The 20594-nt window shown below is 41.6% G+C and overlaps 1 protein-coding gene across 2 annotated transcripts in view; it reads right to left on the minus strand.

Moving 5' to 3' along the window:
• Positions 1–20594, minus strand: part of syt1a (synaptotagmin Ia) — a 131644-nt gene that overhangs the window by 74927 nt on the left and 36123 nt on the right. For both annotated transcript variants that reach the window (XM_076153476.1, XM_076153468.1), the window contains exon 4: positions 13856–13909. The gene's annotated coding sequence lies outside the window, so the exon portion shown is untranslated. The remainder of the gene's footprint in view (positions 1–13855; positions 13910–20594) is intronic.

Below are 20594 nucleotides of genomic sequence, written 5' to 3' on the forward strand. Positions count from 1 at the left end.
AAGAACACAGTTCCTGTTTCCCGCTGTGTTTTGTTTTCACAATTGCTCCTCCAATCCTTCTGCTCTTTTTCAATATTCAAACTTTTCAATATACTCGCACTCGCAATGACAATTCTTCTATGTATCTCTTCTGCTCGTCAGCATCACTTTTTCCTGCAACCCTTGATGCAGCCTAAAGCTTTCATCTCCATCTTCCACCTCTGCAATCATGTTTGCAGAGGTCTGGTATAATAATTACTGGCTCACACGAATGCACCTGCACGTCCAGTCTAATCTTTAGCATCGGCTCCACACGTGCCAGGAGTGAGTGAATTGACAGATATGGCATCACTAATGTTGGGCTTTTGCTGTCAGGACCGTGCCAGAGGATGTTAGCTTTGACAGGTGTGGTTAATCTGCTCACGCTGAACACGCTAAGCTCCTGTGAAATTACGTAGCGAATTTAATTCATATTTAAAGACGGGGGAAGAAGACAAAGAGAGACAAAAGAGGGAGGTACCGTGAGAGAAACACACTTGACACACTTGAAAGATACTCCTCACCACTCCTTCGTACACAAATGTACATCCATGGAGAGATGACTTTGTGCCCTTTACCTATGTAGCCCTTATGTGCAGCCCTGGCTATCTGAATGGAATCTCAGCCAAGGTACTACAATCCACTGTAGCTGCCTTGGTGATGAATATGGACCCTGGCCTGATTTTGCCCAATTTCCGGGGCTGTAATCACGCACCCACATCCCATTCTCTCTCCCCTACTCTGCTCTGATAGCACAGAAAGAAACCACACTGATCTCACTCAGTATTCCAGACACGGGCAAATGTAACATACAGTACAATCTCCATGTTCAACAGCCTGTGTAGCAGCTTATGTAACCGTGCGGTGAGGAGTCCAGGACACAATCTTTAGATCTGAGCGTAGACTGAGAAGCCATCGAGGGGGGATGGGAGACACTCAACAGGAGAGATATTACCAGAGTAATCAACACTGAGAGGGTGAGCTGCAGAGCAAGCTGACCTTGAAGAGTTTAACCTGCCAATCAAAACAGAGTTTCTCCTCTCTGACAGGCAGCGAGGCAGAAAGCCAAGCCCCAGATATGTCAGCTGAGGCCAGTTGTATAAATGACACGTACACAAAAAAAGAATACGTGCAGCACTTCCCACACCCAAGCTGAACTGGATACTGGCATGTAATAAACAACAAAAAAGGGTGAGAATATGTGTAACACTAGACTAGGGCTGAACAATTAATCAAATTCAAACAGAAATCACAATTTAGGCTCATGTGGTTAAGATAATCCTACACTGAGTGGTTCCAAAATCCAGATGACAGATGCATGGTAGAGTGTAACCACAAAAAACAGCTTTTAAGTTTGTTTTATGTTAGATAGCGGTCGGATCCTTTTAATCACTGCTGTAGAGTTATCATCCTATCTTCTCTGACATGGGGTAAGCAATCATTTACACATAATTCATTACTATATCTAAAAATAATCTGTCAAGTGTTTAGTCCTTAACACAAAGACATGTGCAATGAAATCTATACATATGACCATACTTTCTTCGCATACAACCTTTCTACTATGACCAGGGCCACCCCACCAACACACTAGGGGAAAATAATTGCAGTTAAATTGTAATATGTGTTTCAATAATGGGAATTCGATTTTTGGAGCAAATTGTACAGGCCTACACCAGACATACATTCACTTCATCACAGGCGCAGTGTTTTGTCTCTACGCCTGCTTGAAATTTCAATGAGAAAACCTTAAAGGCTGAAAGTCATTAAGTCGGAGCACATTACAGCACCTTATCATGGCGTGTTTATAGAATGTGAATGAATGAGGCGGGGAAGAATGAATTCTTTGTCCTAGACAAATGCCTCTGAAATGCCTAGCAACTGTTTCCCAGCATGCAACACTACAACCCTGCCCCTACAGTACAACATCATAAGACGAATCTCTGTGCGAATTCATCTCCACCAGGCTTACCATCTGCTCACGGGAAGACGATGACGCCGATCAAACGGTGAATATGTGGGATACTCATTGTCGTAAGCCAAATTGGTTTCTGAAAGCAACGGGTGGAGGTGAAGGTCTACTATTCCTGCCAGACGCTAAGCATCATACTATTTTATGATTGCTGTATGTATACCTCTTTTTAGCATCCTCCATATCACACTTATTTTCATCATAAAAAGCTGTGAAACCTAATTTGTAAAAACAACAGAGATTATTCCGTATAGGTATATGTTGGCATAAGGCATGTTTATCCAAACCTCAGATATGAGCATATATACAATACAATATCTGCCTATTTGTATGTTACAAATTATAGATTCATATTCAAGTGATATACTGCCTGTCACCAGAGTGTGGTGACTCTTTCTACTTGAACGTTTTCCGTTAAAATTACTGTGTAAATCTAGCTTACAGTACAAAATTGTGCAGTATAACATGATTTATGCAGGTTGAGAATAAAGGGTTAACTCATTTCTTTAGATCTTAATGGAAAAGCTGCTTGTTTGTTTGCAACATGTTGTATTTCTGTTCTGTTGTACTTAATAAGGTTTTACTCTGTTCACTCTGTTTACTTAAAGTACTGAGTAGCACGGAGCTGTAAATCAGATCAGCAAGGAAAAACAAGAAAGCAGCAAATTTAAACGTTGATGCTGATTTTGTTCATTTCACACTCACGCCTGGGCTGGAGCACTACTGCACCTGGTTAAAAGGCAAACTCTGCAGCAGCTGTGGTATTGGTATATGAGTTATTCTGTTGTGACACATTCGCAATCCTCTCTTTGTGCTTCTGATGGCTGCTCACTGGGAGAGTAATTATGAACCCCAGAGATCGCTTTGAATGGTAAACTCCCCTCACGCAGTGCCAGTCGTTTTGTGTCACCACAGTCACAGGTTAGTTTTCTTAAGAAAAGGTGAAGCGCTATTATACGACACTCTGCATATTGCTTGGTCGAATGCTTTCAAGTAAGACGCCTTGTTAAAAACGTATAAAACAACCACTGACTGTAGTGATCTGTGAAACATTTTGAAGATTTCTATGTTGTTTTTGTTTTATCGTTCTTCACAGATTCACTTGTGCCTCCTGCAGTGTTTGCGATACAGCTTTGCAAGTCAGCCTTCATCTCTGGTGATGTGGCATAGATCTGTGTGCACACACGCTCAGCTGCAAGGCCACTCCATGCCGTCTCCTTTTAAGACTTGAAGACAGGGATCACAGTGTCTCCAGTAGAGGCCTTTATCCCTCTGGCAGTGTGCTGTCCTGCTTAGACACTGGCTTCTGAGCAAACAAGATTACCTTGATGAGCAGAGGCAGGCTTGTTTACGCTCTGAGTCAAGGTACTTTAGGGGTGACTCTCTGCCAAGGAGGAGAGGAAACTTTGAAGAAGGCAACTTTGTGATGCAGCTCTCACGTATCTACTGCAATCTACGGAAAAAAACTGATTCAGAGGTTCGGCAAATTCTTATATAACTTCTGCATCTCAGGACACCAGTATGTCGACGGCCAGTGACACAAGCCACTACGATCCCTTTGATCTATATTTATCTCGTTTGTCATCTTATCTGTGTGACTCTGCACAAGCAGGAGACTTAAAAGGAGTTTGTCTTTCTGTAACACTGCAGCAGCTTTTCTTGCATTCCCTGAACTGTACATTTATGCATAATTATGCACTGAAGGTATCAAAACAAAGTGTCCTCCAAACAACAAACCCAAGAGCCAGATGTCTGGTGGTTCAAGGATTATCTAACAATGCACCACAGTACAACATCTATTTCCTCAGACCAGTGAGCAGTAGTGTCGGCACAGCCTGCTGTACGGACCATGCTTGGCCAAGCAATGTCCATTATGTCACTGCGACTGGAGGAGCCACTTTATACAAACATTGCTCATAGGCTAGACCGGATTAGGTCACGTATGATCATGACTGATGTCGACATGTGTCTTGGGTAGCAGGAATAGCTGTGCGCTTAGTTGGCGGACAGCCATTTGAGAGCTGGCTCCATCTTAAATAAGGTTTGCTGATTCCTATCTCATCTTCCTTAATTTCCAGCAAACCGCCGTCGGTAGTGATCTTGCAGCTACCTGATGTGAGGTTATTGTTATTCATACACGTGTCTGGAACTTCACACAGTGCCCAGGGAGGAAGTATGTAGGGTGAACATAAAAAAAAATTGATTGGAAAAAAGATATTGAGATGTAGGGCAGAGGGGAATGGAGATATTCAGTGAGTTTGTAAAAACAGAAGGGAAACACCACATGAAATAGCAGTAGCTTCGGGACATGACCTCATTATGAAACCCCAATGATGACACATAATGAGCCATTCTCCTCGCTTTCCATCCAGTCTCAGCTCATCACTATGAATTCTGGGCAATTTACTCACTGAATTGGTGAAACCTTTTCCTCCTGAGAATAATGCCATATTCTGCAATACTCTGTGTATCAAATCACATACCTGAAGGTAGAGGAGCATTGGTCTACCACCCCCAGCCCCCCACACCTGAGATCCCACCGCCTTCCTCAGTCTCTTCTACCAACCAACAGGAATCACAAATGGAGTTACTTTGTACTTATTTACATGTACGGAACAAAAACCCACAACCTTCATCTTAATTGGTTCCAAACTTAACCAGTAACCTTCAATGTAAGTAAAATTTAAATACTCTTCCATCCACCTCCATTCACCCACTTTTACTATAATTAAATGGTTATGTCAAAGCAGCCGTAAATCACAATGTGTGAACAGGTTTGCACTTTGAATAGATCTGTATTTGTGTTTATGTGCTAGTGAGGGCAGCAGAACTAACTAACAGCAGAGAGGGGTCACCATGGTGACAGAAGGACAGGAGCCAATGGCATCTGTGCCCTACTAGTGGCTAATCTTGATCAAGTTTGGCCACCTGTCTGTAGAGATCAATAAATTGTCTATGATTCTCTCTATCAACCTATCTGTGCATTTGTCAACATTTTTGTATTTACAAATTTATCCATATGGCTCATATGTTGGCTGCAGTTTTTGAAGCCCTAAGCAGCATTTTGGCCGTTGGACATGTGCTGATTCATGTTGACTACAATTTATAAAATGGAGCCAAAAGTGTAAATCACATTAGCAGAAGTGCATGAAGCTCAGTTTAGTCAGTGCATACGATGCCATTGCTAATAATAGAGGGGAAAGACGCCCACGATACACCCAAGATAAATGATATATGCTGTACGTGAGGCATCTTCTCATATTTCATACATTGCAAAGCATATTTACATATAAAGATTGTTCTCTCATCTTGCATTTTTTTTCTGATATTCCCTTTCACTATTCACCCCTCTATCCTTAGCGAATGCAAACTGCATGCATTTGCAACATAAAAGGTAAATATGGCAACAAAAAAGAAGATTGCCAACCCAGTGCTTCTAATGCAGTACTCCAGCCTGAGCTTTGTGGTAGATGATTAAAGCTGGTCTCAGCCTGTAAAGAGCTTGACTCTGAGGGCAAAGGGGTCCAAACACTGCGTCTGCTCTTCTTCGCCTTTTAGAACCCAGCTCCACTTTCATTTGCTCCCGCTCTTACTGTTATTACCTGGAGTAGATGCCCTGAAAAGATGCCTTCATCTCTATCACAGGGGACAATGTCAGGTCTGAGTCTGTGAAAAATGTCTGTAAATTCTGTAATCTAAAGTATTTTTGGGGTGTACTGTTGAAGTCAGATACATGAGAGGTCGGGTTGGGTAAAAAGTACAAAAGGAACTACAGAATGGGACAAACTATGAAAGACCGTGATGTGAACACTTTGCCAGCAGTCGCAACAAATGGGGACTTCCTCCGTGAGGTAAAAGCACTCTGCACTTTGTTGAGCTCTTACCTAAGATGTTCACAGGCTTAGGACCCACATCATTTGGAAAATGGTCTCTTAACAAGCAAGGAGCACAGATCTTTACCAGCGATGAGTTCAATTTGGGTGTTTTGAGCTTCCACGTCAACTGTTGTGTAAATCATTATATTGGAACCTAAACACGAAACCACAAAGTCACTCCACCACGAGGAAGAAAGAAAAGAAAAGAAATTAATGAACGGATGAGAATGAATGAAAAGAAGTGGGCCACGATACAAGCCAGGAGGTGCTGTTCTGCAAGACACTCACATCATGTGTTGGTAATGTCATGTGATACAGTAAACAGTTTTGACAATGTTTTAAAAAAATATTCACAAATTATGTCGTAGCATAACATTAGGTCAACAGGGGTTAAAATGGAAAATTATTCTCTTGTTTCTTAACAAGTTATTCTTAAAATGGAAAATCTTCCATTCAGCCTGAAACAAGAACATGGAAATTTCAAATGCATGTCACTCGAGTCCACCCAGTGTCAGACATGATTATAGTTGTGATAGATCAATATTCCTGGGTGCATTCAGTACTTCAAAGAGCATGTAATTTGAATAAAAAGACTCAAAACACGCTGGCAAGTCTCCTCAGTTTATTTGTCTAACAAAGCAGCTTGTGAGCACAGCATTTATTATTGGAGGTGTGAAAAACCTGACGTAATTTTCATAAATAACAGCACAGTCTTGAGAGGCTTTTTGGTTTCCTAGCAACTCAGCTGCTACTTTGACGCAGAGCTAATGGTGAAGTTACATTAGCTAAATAGAATTGTAACTTGGTCCCGGCAGACGCTGCACAGAGAGCACAGCGGCACAACAAAAAACTTAATCTGGCTCATCCAGTGTGGGAGCGACTGTGTTTGGATTCACCTCACTGCCATCCTTCAAACGTGGGTGGAGTGGGGGGAATTAAAAATTCCCTCAGAAGTGGCAGAGCGTTGATGAAGCAGCACAGGCAGAAGGTTTGCCGGTGTTTGAACACAACAAACAGACAACCTGAATTATACTCCCATGTTCAATTTACAGCTGACTGTGAGCCAGCGCAGCATTAAACAAGCATCTGGGTGTTTTGGCTCAGGTTGCCACAGGCGAGGCGGAGAAATCCCTTCTTTGCAGCACAGAGAAGCAACAACATCTGAGGCCCGCCCAGTCAATGGGGATAAAACCTACTTTATTCATATTCTTTATTCCTTTTTATTCCCATTCTTAGAATAACAGCATACATATTGTAATAATGCCTCCTTTGATCGCTCCTCTCTTCCTGTAATGGAAAATAAAAGCCATCAAGCACTACTGCACCAGACTAGATTCATTCCAACAGATAGGAACATAACAACAACATAACATAAAAACACTTTTTATTTCTTTGTGAAGTATACTGCATATCCTTCAGATACACTTTGTGATATTATTCTGTGGCTTGTTTTATTTCAATCAGAAGAACCTTATGCCTTCCTAATATGTCATTTAGCCTGCAATAAAGTGCCTGAAAGTGTGTTTTTATTAAGTATAATGTAAACAAATCACTAAACTATAATCAACATGATAACAAAAGCCTCATATGTGATACGTTTTTGATTGAATTCTTTACGTTTGTTGTTGCAGGTTTGACGAAACCTGCGAGCGAGGGTTTAAACAAATATTGAAGAAACTGTTTTATTCATCAGAAGGCAATTTTGCTCACCTCACAGGTAGATTACTTTTACTTCCATTCAGTTGCGCCAGTGGCCACTAGACCAACAGCACAGCAGAGAGAGGAAAATTGCCAATCATTATGTAAAAACAATGGCCCAGGCAACTGCGTGCTACTTTTATGTGGAGGAATCAAATATTTCATGAGGCTTTCAGATTGGAAGTAGCTTCGCTTCCCTTTCGGAAAATACTGCCAAATAAACGTAAAATCTCTTGTCACGTCTGGAGAAATACATTAACCTACTGTGCTCCAATGTTCACTGTTAGCTTCCAACTAAATTTCATCTCTAAACCCCTGAATAGACCTAGAATTGCACCCAAAGCCAGGAAGGAACAGACATGTACAATCTGCCTGAAATGACACATAAGAAATATATACAAAAGAACAACCCTTTATCCGTTGTGCAAAATACCAAAGTAAGTATGAACCATTACAGTATAAAAGAAGAAAAGGAGACCTCTGTGGTCTTCAGAGGACACAAGCACCACATTACAGGTGAGATTTAATGGCATGAATGAGTGCAAAAATACAGATAATGCCAATTTTACCAGTAGCTGCTCCAAAGTGCTCTCACATTTCAAGAGAAGGGCTGCATTTTATGTTCAGCAACAACAAGAGCATAGAGAGGGTAATGTGTTGCCAAAAATGATGGATTCAGCCATGGCTTGAATATGCAAAGTCATGAGCCGAGTGGCCATCATCAGCGGGATTGAGTTCACCCCTGTGGTCCGTTTAAACATCTCAGCGCCAGATGAAGTTTGCTAAACACACAATTCAGCGCAATTACTTCAGAATCCCTGTGTCATCAGAGCACAGAGGAAGAAGGATGAACACAAGCCGCCAGGATGATGAGGGGAGGAAATAAATCGAGACTCGCTGAATAAACAGCGTCCTCAAGAGACATGGAAAGAGGCGCGCGTGTATGGGACAAAAATGTGCCAGTTTAAATGACAAAAACGATGAAATCCACCTTAGAAATGTCTGTAGTGCTTTGGTTCGTTTAATCAAAAATGAGCGAAGTGCTTACATATTTTCAAACCAAAGCGTAACTCTTTCGTGAATCAAGTGGATAGTGTGTTGAGTCATCAGCAAAGATTTGACTCCGACTTAAGACATACAAGCTTCTTCAGCTCTCCGGACGCCACCATCTAGGCTTGAGGGTCAGTCTTGATTGAATGCTTGGGTTCTTGTTGTTACATTCATGTCCGAAAGATTGTGTTTGTGGGTCCAATCTCTAATATCAGCACAGTATTTCACTTTTAGATAAGGAGTTGAAAGCAGGCAGTGTGTTTACGATTGGAGCTGGTGTTCTACGGGCATTAGCCTTCATCAAGTCTGTGAATATTTACCACCGCTTAATCCCCTACCAGATAGAAATGCCACCAACACAGCCAGAGGAGTGCAGAAAAGGCGGATTAATCCCACAATCTACAACGCAATACTTTCACCTAAACACCAACCGAGAGTCACGCAAACAGGAGCAATTAATGTAAAATTTCCCCAATTTGGTTATTGGTGAGTCTTCCTGTGTTTCTTTTATGCCAAATCAAATGTTATTTAGCATTAACGCCGGCTCGGGTATGGAAGCGCCTTGGGCTCAGGCGTCCCGATGAGTCACTAGAAGCTTGAGAAGCTGCCCGCCCCAGATATTTCACATAGCCGAGGAGCAGATTAGAATGCAGCAGCTTGATCCTGTTAATAGGACGCTCGCCATCTTTTCTGCCACCTTTGGTATACGAGATGATTTGCTTCTTTGCCTGCCAGCAATCAGCAGTGAGGGTTGATATTGTGGATCTTTTCTGGCTCTTGCAAGCTCTTTCTGGTTCATAGTTCATGGTGTTACATCAACAGAGCCAACTCCATTTGTTAGAAATTGATTTTTTCTCTCACATGACATCAAAAACTCTCTCAGACAGTTACCAAACATTACTGTAATACTGAGGAAACAACTGGAAATATGTGGTGCATATTTGAGCCCGCCACGGTTCCATTGCTGCTCCAGCAATACGATAAATTAAGAAGAAGTCAAAGGATAACCTGCTGTGCTGTCTGACTGCAGGATCACGCTCAAAGTAATCAGGCTCAGTAAATCGGAATTTTATATCGCAGCCGCACAGGATCTTGCTACTGTGTGCTAGTGAATGATGCTTTTGAAGAGACGAGAGAGTAGAGATGAGTTAGTATTACTCAAGTTGCATTACATTGTGGTGAATTACAAAACAACATTTGACTAAATGAGTCTAGGACATTAACTGAAACTGAATCTACTGCTTTATATATGATATAGAGTATTATCATTATTAATTTAAATAATCAGGAATTAGGAATGAAGTTATTATATTATCATAAAGTGAAGATATATATTGATACACTGTAAGTAGTACATAGTGTATATTGTTTTCGAGCAAATGTATGAAATTCATCCAGTTTCCATTATTGCTGCAAAAGGATAACAATAAAAGCTAATTTTCTGAAATTTGAACTCCAAAGAAACGTGACGCCTCTTCGGCAGCGCGCTCGCCATCTCTGAGCAGCACTCCGCTCTCTGGAGAGGCAGAAGCAAACAGGGTCTGTCTTTTGTGTGTTGTCATATCTCCTCCAGTCTGTGGTGACCGCAATGTGTCCCAGACACTCTGGCTCACAATGGACAGATCGACACCATGGAGCCGGGGGAATAGGGGCATTGTGGGAAATTGGTACCCCGCAGCCATTTTGAACTCGCTGGGCCTCCTCTGCCTGTGTGTTGTCTTCTCTTAAGCTTGTCCAGAGGGCTTTTTTTCTTTCACTGGGTAAGAATCATAAAGCTGCTCTGACAGATGCATACCAGCACATCTGATGGTTCCTGAGCACTGTGGCAGCCTCAAGCACAGACTGAGGTTTAGCTGTTTTTATATGTTTATTTTATACCTTAGTATTTGTCATGGCAATTACCTTTCTTTGCTCTGGCAGAAATGTCACTCCACCATTATGGCTTAGAGACAAGGCTGAACGCTTACCTTAATAGTGGGAGAACGGCAATTTAATTATGTGTTCACAATGTCAAAGCAAAAGAGTGAATGAAAGCTGTCCAATCTGCTCTAGGAAACACAAACAAAGCCCACAGCCAAGAAAACCTCATGAATTCACATTAAATCAGCATCATTTTGAACTACACAGGGGTCTCCACTGACCTGTGTGTCAAGCTACTTTAAATGATAATTTGAATGTGTAATGAAAACTCAGATTTGAAAATATTTGGCAAAAATGTTGTGGTGAGCCGATAAAGAAATGAGTTGTGGGTCCCAATCAATATTTAATTACTTTTTCTCTTTCTATTTCATTTCTCCCCTTCTCTCTGTATAAAATAACAATCTCAAAAATGCTCCACCACTGTATGCTCATTGTCAAATGCTTTCTTCAATAAAAATATACACACAAAAAAGAATTGAGTCTTTTGTCAGACTTAGTGGTCGTTTAGGAGAAAACATTTAAATGTTTCAATGCTTCTTCAAAATGTGCCTGTGAAGCCTGACCCATATGTACAATGTAATGTAGTTGTTACATATCTAGATAGCTTGTGGTGCACTACATTAAATAATCACTTTACAGCACTTATCTGCAGCCTACTCACTGTCGCCCTGGGAGACCTTGATAAGCAAGCTTAGCCTGAGTGAGACGACTGTCAGTCTCCGTGAGCTGACAGTGAGACGACGTCCGTGAGCTGCTTCATCGCTCCTCTGTAACCGCTCTAGCTCCTGGCCTATTTTTAGGGAATCCCAAACCGTACAGAGTCCAGCAGCGATCAAGCAGCCACCTGGCTAATTTAAATCTAATCCTTTTATCCACAAACCCGCATCCCCCCTAATCTAAAAAAAACGGCATTGAAAATTACAGCCAAGTTTACGCGCAGCTATCAGTTGTGCAAAACTTCAGCCCGTTCAGCACTTGGGCGATGATCTAACACGGGGAGCCAATTAGATTGGTTCCAGGGCATGATGGGATTTGGCCAAGGTTGTATTTTCACTGGAGAGCTTTATCTCATAAGATTAGAGCCCGACTAATGTACTTGCAAAAGTGAATTTTCCAACTATATTGTAACAGCAAATAAACAGGAAATACCTTAGATAAGTCACGTCACGTTCAATGTTGAGATAATTTGTCCGTGACATGCTTACGCCAAGCATGAATGTAAGTAACATGCACCGAAAAATGTTGGAGAATTGCAGGTGAAAGTTATCAGTGAAGAGGATGAGGAGTCATCTTTACCTTCACTTATGTGGGTGCAACAATAACGACAGCATCAACCGGGCGAATCGCAATTTACATCACCAGTAATTGCAACATATCCTTTGATCCATCCAATTTTGGAATCCTGCTGCATTTGCTTATTACCACTTAGCTTAATTGTGTTGTAGAACTGTTACGCAAGACACTTTTCGCCACTGCCCACACACTGAAAATGCCAGGAGGTCACAACTAAATAGAACACACTCACACAAAAATGTCCCATCAAATGATGTTTTCCGAAAATGACGAAAATCTGCGCCGCAAAACAAGACGATTGTTATACTGGGAGCACTTAACTCTGGTCTTTTATAACAAATATCAATCGGTCAAAGTGTTTTGTACCAAACAGATGGAACCTTGGAGATTAGGGGTCCAGTAGGGTACAATTATTTTCAAGAATGCTAAGCATGAGATCAACGTGGGGAAAAGAAGCTCTGAGGTGTTCAGTCATGACTTTCCTCAGGCAAAGTATGCTATCCAAAGATTCTGATCCAATCACATGGCACGAGAAATGATTAATATGACGGCTAATGGAAGGAGGCCGGGGCAACTCCGAATGTGAGATCAGGTGCGAGGCACAAACGGCAGAGAACTCTTGGAAGTGAAAGGTGGGAAGAGCACAGTGCATCAATCACCGGTGACAGCTGGGACAGACGGTGGGAGCTTCATCATCAAGAGAGGAGTGGGAGCTCCACTACATCAAATAAGACGGTGCTAATTAGATTTCTCTGCAAATCAATATCCCTAAGCAGCAAACCAAGCACAAAGTCTCAGGCTACTGTACAGAGGTGAAGCACACACTGTACTCACAGATGGAATCAACCACCGGATGATGGGTGGACAAAGAAACCCCTACATGGAGGCAGCCGTTTCAAGGTATAAAGCAGAAGTCTAAGAGCGTGGAGTCCTGGATGTGACCAGTGGATCCCCACCGATTAAGCCTTGTGAGGTTGGTTCAGAGTGAAAATTCAGTGATAAAAGAGTCGAAGTCCAATGACGATGCTACTTTGAAGTCAGGAATTTCTCTCAATGTTCGTAAGTAGTAAGTACGAGTCAGTCTCAGCTCAAACACAGCTTGCTCACCTAATCTAGAGAGATCTGAAGATCACAGTGCGTTGAAGAAACACACACGACATGGATTATTGTTTGTTTAAGTCAAGCGTATCTTCTTGAGGTTGATTCGTGTTGTTCAAAATCTATTACATAAATGGCAATATTTGGTTTCTAAGCGTTTCGGTGCTTTCCCCGTGTGTAATATGTAAATGCAGCTCCTCAGTCCCGTGGTGTTCAGTGTAACCTCAGGCAAAGCATTTAAATCGGTAACGCTGGTGTTTAGCAGTCGTCTGGGAGGACTTCCCCGCTGCGACAGGCCTAATTACCATTTATATTTCTGATTTATATCTTGATTATGATTTTTTGTTGTTGGCAGTCAAGCATCGGTTAGTGTCAGGATTACTTCTGGCCATTTGAGTACTCAGAGGAAGTCAACGTCCAGTCGTCTAGACATAGAACGTTTACAAACGCGGTGCATTGGCTCAGGGCGTATCTAAAAAGGCTGAGGCACCCATCTGTTTTCCTCTTGACTGAATGGCCACTCCACTACTTCTGATCACAGCTGACTCCACTTCATTGAATTAGCACACAGCCTTCTGGGCTACGACGCCCGGGGGCCATGTTGGAGCCTCAGTGGTGAATATTAGATTGCACGCTTCCAGATCTCATTAAAGGAAGCAACAGGACAATGTCTGCATCTCCAATGAGAGCAGAGGCCATCAGGCATCCTGACTCCCTGTTGAATATACTGATTTGATTGATACTGTGATGCGTCAGAGGATGACACCAGGGGAAGATGTCCTCCTCACAAAATATAATTAGGCTACTTTTCCAAATTACACAATTGGTGTTGGGGGTTGGGATTGTGCAGCATGCTGTAAATGGACTATATAAAACGCTCCTTTGAATACACAGGTCGCACTGTAATCTTAAATAATGGACGAAGACTTACAGTATCTGCAGGTGGGGACGTTTCCTTCAGGTCTCTGTTTCAGTCGGCAGCACACTGAAAAAGAAACGACACGGTGTCGGTAAATATAAATAATAGCCCCAGCATTAAAACAGAAATATAACAAGTGAAAACAAAACCATACACAGCAAATGCTATGATACTATTAAGACTTTATCGTGTCAAATCACTGCAACCTGGACGTCAACGTTATTATATTGCACGAGAAAATTTACTTCAGCAGGTGTTAAAAGACACAAAACCCTGCTGACAACAGGCAAGTCAAACTAACATCAAGTGATTATTAAAACATATACACGAATACCAAGATTATATAAATGTCACATAGTGCTGTGCATTAATCCACTTTCTTGTTTTACTGAGCTCATTCTGACATTCTCACATCAAGTTCAGACTCCATCAGGGATTTATAGATTTTTCTAAAAGAAAGTTTCCAGGACGCCAACCCAGACAAGTGGGTAGAAAAAGGACGAAACTGTGATTCAGCCTGGTGCTGTGCTGAGAGATAGACCCAGAAGAGTTAAGGCTTCAATCACACTGCAAGTTTCAATGCCAAGTTCTGTTCTTTTTTATATCTAAAATCCATATGCACAAACCAAGGTTGAGTTTCTGAGACAGAGATAACCAAAACAAAGAAAGGAATGCAAATGAGACGGAAATAAAGACAAGCTGTTGAAGCATCTTGAAGCGCACAATATTCACGTTTCCATCCAGCTCTTCCATTTTGACATATCTAATCCAAAACACTGATGGATCTCATCCATCCAAAAGGCATACTCAATACATACTACATGATTAAATCAACTGGAATTGAGTTACTTGTACCTGCTGGTGTTAATGTGAAAGTGTATGGATTAAAATTAAGCCAGCATGGGTTTCTCAGCCACATCCCGTATCACCTCTGAGCTTATTAGTTAATGTGTTATATGAAAATTCAGCCCGGAGGCAGAATTAGTAGTTAACCACTCATCAGTAGCCATTAGTTAACATAGCCTCACTGCCAGTGTCCACTATTTAGAGCAAAAGAATTAAAAGAGAAGTAGGTTGACGCTCCAGAGAGGTGGTGCGATAGCCGCTAATAGGCTGTTTGCTTTAATTAAAACCTTGACTATCAAATCCATAATTATAATTGGAGGCCATATGCTGTAATTCAAAATAGGCAGATGCTTAAAAGCACCACAGCGACTCAATTCTTTTAGAACATGAGCCTGTGTTGAGTCAAAGAAGATTTCATTCACAGTCAATTAATCACTTAAGTCGCAACTGTTGTGTTTTATACATGTTAATAATCAAGATATTTAACACACTCCAAAGTATACAGAGCAAAGCCTATGACATTTGAGGTCTGATCTGGGTTCATGGTTGACTTACATTGTTTCAGCTTGAGAACCAGAAATCTAAGCTGTAATTTTCCAGCAGGGGTGAACTCGCCCATCAAGAAATAATGCTTTAACCTTCTCGGTTATCGACAGACAGGAGGGATACTTTTAAGCGTCCATTACCTGGCTAGGTCCAAAAGCAATTCCACCAATTAAGTCAGAACAACACCTCCGGTTTGGAATCCACATTCTCCTTTGCCTAACCTCCGGAGCACAGTTGGTGTGAAATCAGGCAGAAATGATTAATCGTACAATAGATTGGTTTAGGCTTCAATCACTCAGGTTCGATAATGAAAAACTGGCATCATGGCAACCTTCACAACCCCATTTTGAGTTTTACAGCAATTGGTAACAGAAGTCAGGGGTCTCATTCACAGTAAACAGATGGCAAACTACTACACAGTAGTGCATGTGCAATGTGAGCTGGAAAATTCAGTCGGATTTAGAGGACAAATAAGCGATATGAAAAGGAACCATGCCTGAATCCTCATAAAGTGAGGGTGAATTTATGACCTCTCATCAGCCTTTCCCACGTCATACTGCACCAACGGTCCTACAGGATGCCGAGTTAGACTGGAAATTCAATGTGTGTGAATCATAACAAAAAAAAAATGTGTTGTGTCCCCAGTCTAACCCAAACAAAATGTAAATTTCTCCTGTGTGAACCCCAGAACACCGTCATGTCAAATGCAGGGCTGAACAGAGCTCTAACTTGGTTATACTGGTGGTCTTATTTAAATTCATTTTAACTCTGATCTTAGAGAAAGGTCATAAACCATAACTTGTTCCACCTCTAACAAGATTAAAGCTATATGGTGTACTGGCTTCATACTGCCCCCTAATTGGCCCTTGGCGGCATATTCCTATCAGGGAGGAAAGGGGGAATATTTCCAGAGGCAGGATAGCAGACATGGCAGGTGATACCCCGTTAAATTAAACACAAGTGGGAGCCCAGATTCACACCACACAAGGGAGAAAGATTTTCAAGTCCTTTCAAGTAAAACTCCAGCACTTCAACAAACTGCCTTTTCCTTGTACCATTCTTTATTCTGTCATCCTAACTTTCCAAGGAGCTTTTAAAAGGAAATAAAACCCAAATTCCCTGCTGTGATGCCGCACAAAGGAACCGTTTCCCGATATTTATGGATTTGTCATTTCACGTCTTTGGATGACAACAATGAGATGGCAAGAGGAAGAGAAAGCGAAGCGAGAGAAAGTTTTGCCTACTGATCGCTAATGGCAGAAAATCAGTAGCGGAGAGCGGATCTAAAATTGGCCATCTGTCGTCCAAAAGATGATGCTGTGAAAGATAAACAGCCGCTAATTAGAGGCTGGTATTTACCAGTAGACAGCAGGAGTCCTTTGAAATCCAACTCTGAGCTTTTTTTACTGAAAAGGTGTTTCGTGAATGTGGAAAGAGGGTGTGAGTTTGAAAAAGAAACATCTCACCACCTGACTTTGGGGAAATGCGATCCTCTAATAGACTTGAAACTCACAGGTGCTTACACACACACTAACGCAGGTGGATAATGCTTTTTAGTCAGGTCTATTTTTGGAGAGGAGGGGTCAAATATTGACCCTCTCATCTGAGTGACAGGTGCCAGGAGCCCTGAGGCTAGACGTCACCATAGGATGCACAAAGTATGTAAATATCAGCTCAGTCAATCCTCGTGCAGGCAATGTTGAACAGGCTTAGAAACAATAGGTAAAACCTTGCCATCGTTAGCTTGAAATGAGACGTCTATCAACTAAATTCACTGTATCACATTCTTCTGGATCTACAGATTATCCTCATGTCTGAGCATATACATGAAACACACCATAACTGGATCAATGCCTGAATCTGAGCTCAGTTCCACTCAATAGTCTGTCATAGGTTTACACACGACAGGATTTCTTCCTCGCGATCGGCGCCTTGGTTTTCGAGAAGTAGAGGAAAATGCTGACGCGCTAACGCTTTAGCTCACAGTGTTAAACAAGACGAGATGTAATTGCCGAGCCACTGCTGACAATCAGAGAGACGGACAGGCGGTGAAAACATAACCGCCTTGGTGGAGGTAATTAAGCGTAAAGCAAAGGAAGACGTATAAAACCCATCGCACAGTCAGATCGCACAGTCAGATGTAAAAAGAAGTTGAGATCATCATCATATTGAAGGCAAGGGATGAGATAGAATCATGAGTCCATCCAAATGTCAAGCGGACACAATGTTAAAGATCTGATCAACTCCATTTTCAATTAGGACTTCATCACTGGTTCAAGAAAAGGGATTGGATCACACAACAGTCAATCACGAACAAGTGCTTTCTCTGAAGCTTTATGTATTCTACTGCTCACAACTCTATCCTACAACGATGACCTTTGGACTCTTAAAAGTCAAGAGCAGGATTCACCCATATTAAGATAAGGATTCACTGATTTTACTGAAGTGACCTGAAGGACATCGGTTAAGCATTTAGCATCAATTATCTGAGGATGAAGTTGGAAAAGATGAGAAATTAATAAAGGTGGCGCGGTCAAAGCATTCATTTGTTTATCTGCATTTACTTCAACAGTGACATAAGACATAATTGTCTCTCTGTGGACCTTTGGACTCCATGCTGCACTGCAACCTTGCAGTGAGGGTTTGAGCAGCTGGGGTTTTATCCTCTGCTCTCCTAATAAAGGAACCATCTTATCTTGTCCTGGCTTCACTCTAATATCCACAGTAAACATTTGTCGGGCAAAAGGTTGCCTCAGACGGGATTATTGTGGACGTTTCATTGTCTGCGCCTCCAGACTCCACCGTTATCAATTTCATTAACGCCACAGCAGCCAACCCAGTTGTAGTGTTGTTATCTCCACTTATGTGGCCTCACCAGGGGTCTCGGTCTTTAGCTGTGTAAACACCTCCAAATGATAGAGTATGACATTTGTAATTGTGGGGGAAACTAAAGCTAAAGCTGCCAGGTACATTTAGGAGTGAACATGGATCTTAATTCTATTTACTCAAACTAAACATTTCACGATTTTCTGAACAAGGTCACTGACATTGCTTTTTGGCTTCCCCACCTGTTCCGCAGATACACACGGTCACTCCTACCACATAGAGTATTTCACAAGTATGTCAAGCTTTTCTCCAATTCCAATATCTGCTATAGAGATGAACAACTGACCATCCAGTTGTTGATTCATCTAGAGAAGACATCAAATATTCTCCAGTGTACACAACAACGCAACACTCGATACACAACAGGAAGGACTGTGGTTATAAAAACACAAACGTGCAATATGAGGCTCCAGCTGGTATTGGCGTTTAGATCTCAGCATCTCTTTAATAAGAAGCCACAGACAGACACGTTTAAGGAACAATGCTGCGCGCTGTGTTTAGTGACGGGAACACAAAGTCAATATCCGGTATGGAGATATTGCCCCCGAGAAGAGAAAGCTTTCATCACTCGTCACTCGCCATCACACGCGTCTTGTGTCATCCTCTCCTCAGAGTTTGAGTCGTTTCCATTGTTGCCCTGAATCTGGTGGCTTTCCCACCAGGCAGGCAGCCGCGAACAGTCAGATCTGAGGCACACTCGGATTTGGCTCAAAGAATCTAGGAGGAGGATGCCAACCAGGCTGTCGGCAGCCAGTCAAACCATGAATACACTTCTACCCTGCCAAACCTTTGCACGGGGGCACTTACATTTCTGTGGGAACGTAATGATGCTGCTGTGTGACAATGACTGGAATCTTTTGTTTTAAGCTAGTGAGCAGATTTCAAACAGTATGTTGCCGATGGGTTGTTTTCTACAGTAGTGCGATGTTTGTAGTTCACTTAAGAAACCCTTAGAAGGTGTGATTATGCAGATGCAGACTGTTGACATCACCAACTGCTCTCCAGTTGCAGCCAAAGTATCTCAATGATAAAACTCCAACCAGTTCCAGGAACAAAGTTATTGACAAAATTGAATTATTATAGCGCCACCGCAAGGTTGCTTGACATTTCATTTTTAGCATAGGGTCTGAGTGCACCAAGATTGGTTACAGTAGTGTAGACTAATTCATTTATGAGACAGCTCGTGCTGAGGAATTTGGCAGCTAATTATAGCTAAACGAGAAGGAATATAAAAAAAACCCTGAAAATATCCTGCTCAGCTCAGACAGTCATTATGAAAGATCGGTGATAAGTGACTTAGTATTGTATTTAGAAACCATAACAAATGGCAGACAATATAGCAAGGCCCAATGGATGGATGCAGATGCAACCTAATACGAGGAATACAGGGATATTCTAGGATTTACAGTGCAAAAGTGGGAATTACAAAACCACCATTGGGCCGACCAGTACCAGATTGTGTCCAACCTGCACACTGAGTTTCATGAAAATGGGCTCAGAACCTTTAGAGTACTTCACCCTGACAAACAGACCAACACGGGCTTGGTGGAGGTAATAACACCTAGGTACAAACAAAATATAGAGAGCTTTACAGATGCAACACTCCTTTGCAGATACAAAGTCAACATTAACTTGATGAGAGAACATCCCTCTACATCGCTCTGATGGTGACCCGTAATTAGCAGCATCAACAGTTTAATTAGGCCACTTTCTGATTGTGTTTTGTCCCTTGTCGATTAAGCCTACGTCTTATTTAAAGCAAATAAATTAGCAATACTTTTATTTAATGTTCTTACAAGCCAGGGAAGAGCAACAACAAAATCCAAACATCAACTATTGATATACTGTATGTAATAAAAAGATTTGACAAAACTTTCTCTATGAAGAAATTTCAGCTTGGCAGCAATTTGGTACATGTGTGGGAGGATTTGTGCCACTGCTAACAAGCATGGCAATTTGTTCCATGGTTTTCAAGGTAACCAACTTATCTGCTTTGCTTTTAGTTCAGCCACTGTTGCGTCAGCCACCCTGTGGTAATTATTACAGTCCAAAAAGCCCAAGCTGTGGTTGCTATGTGAACACGTTTTGTTACGTTAATTTCAACATGGGGTTTAAATGACAAATACAGCAATGTATCGGTATGAACAATTTTACAGTTCACAGCTGTATGTCTTCTATAAATTTACAACAAATAACAACTTTGGTCGGTTGTTAAAGCTGTGGTTGTCAAATTATAATGTTACATGGAAAAGAAGGAAAGCCAATAGAATAGAAAGTCCCTTCTTCTTTTACTATTGTACAAATGAATCCTTGTTTTACATACATACATACATACATTGCCTCTTTCTGTAGCAAAACATCGAACTTGATTTTATACCAGCATTTTTCCCTGCTTTATTATTCGCTTTATTATATCCTGAGATATTACATTTTCTTACCCAGAGATGTTGTGTTTTATCTCTTCACAACCTTG

The sequence above is a fragment of the Genypterus blacodes genome, unplaced genomic scaffold, assembly GCF_046128005.1.
Source record: "Genypterus blacodes isolate CSIRO-AG114 ecotype Tasmania unplaced genomic scaffold, CSIRO-AGI_Gbla_v1 ptg000007l_1, whole genome shotgun sequence".
NCBI classification, from domain to species: domain Eukaryota; kingdom Metazoa; phylum Chordata; class Actinopteri; order Ophidiiformes; family Ophidiidae; genus Genypterus; species Genypterus blacodes.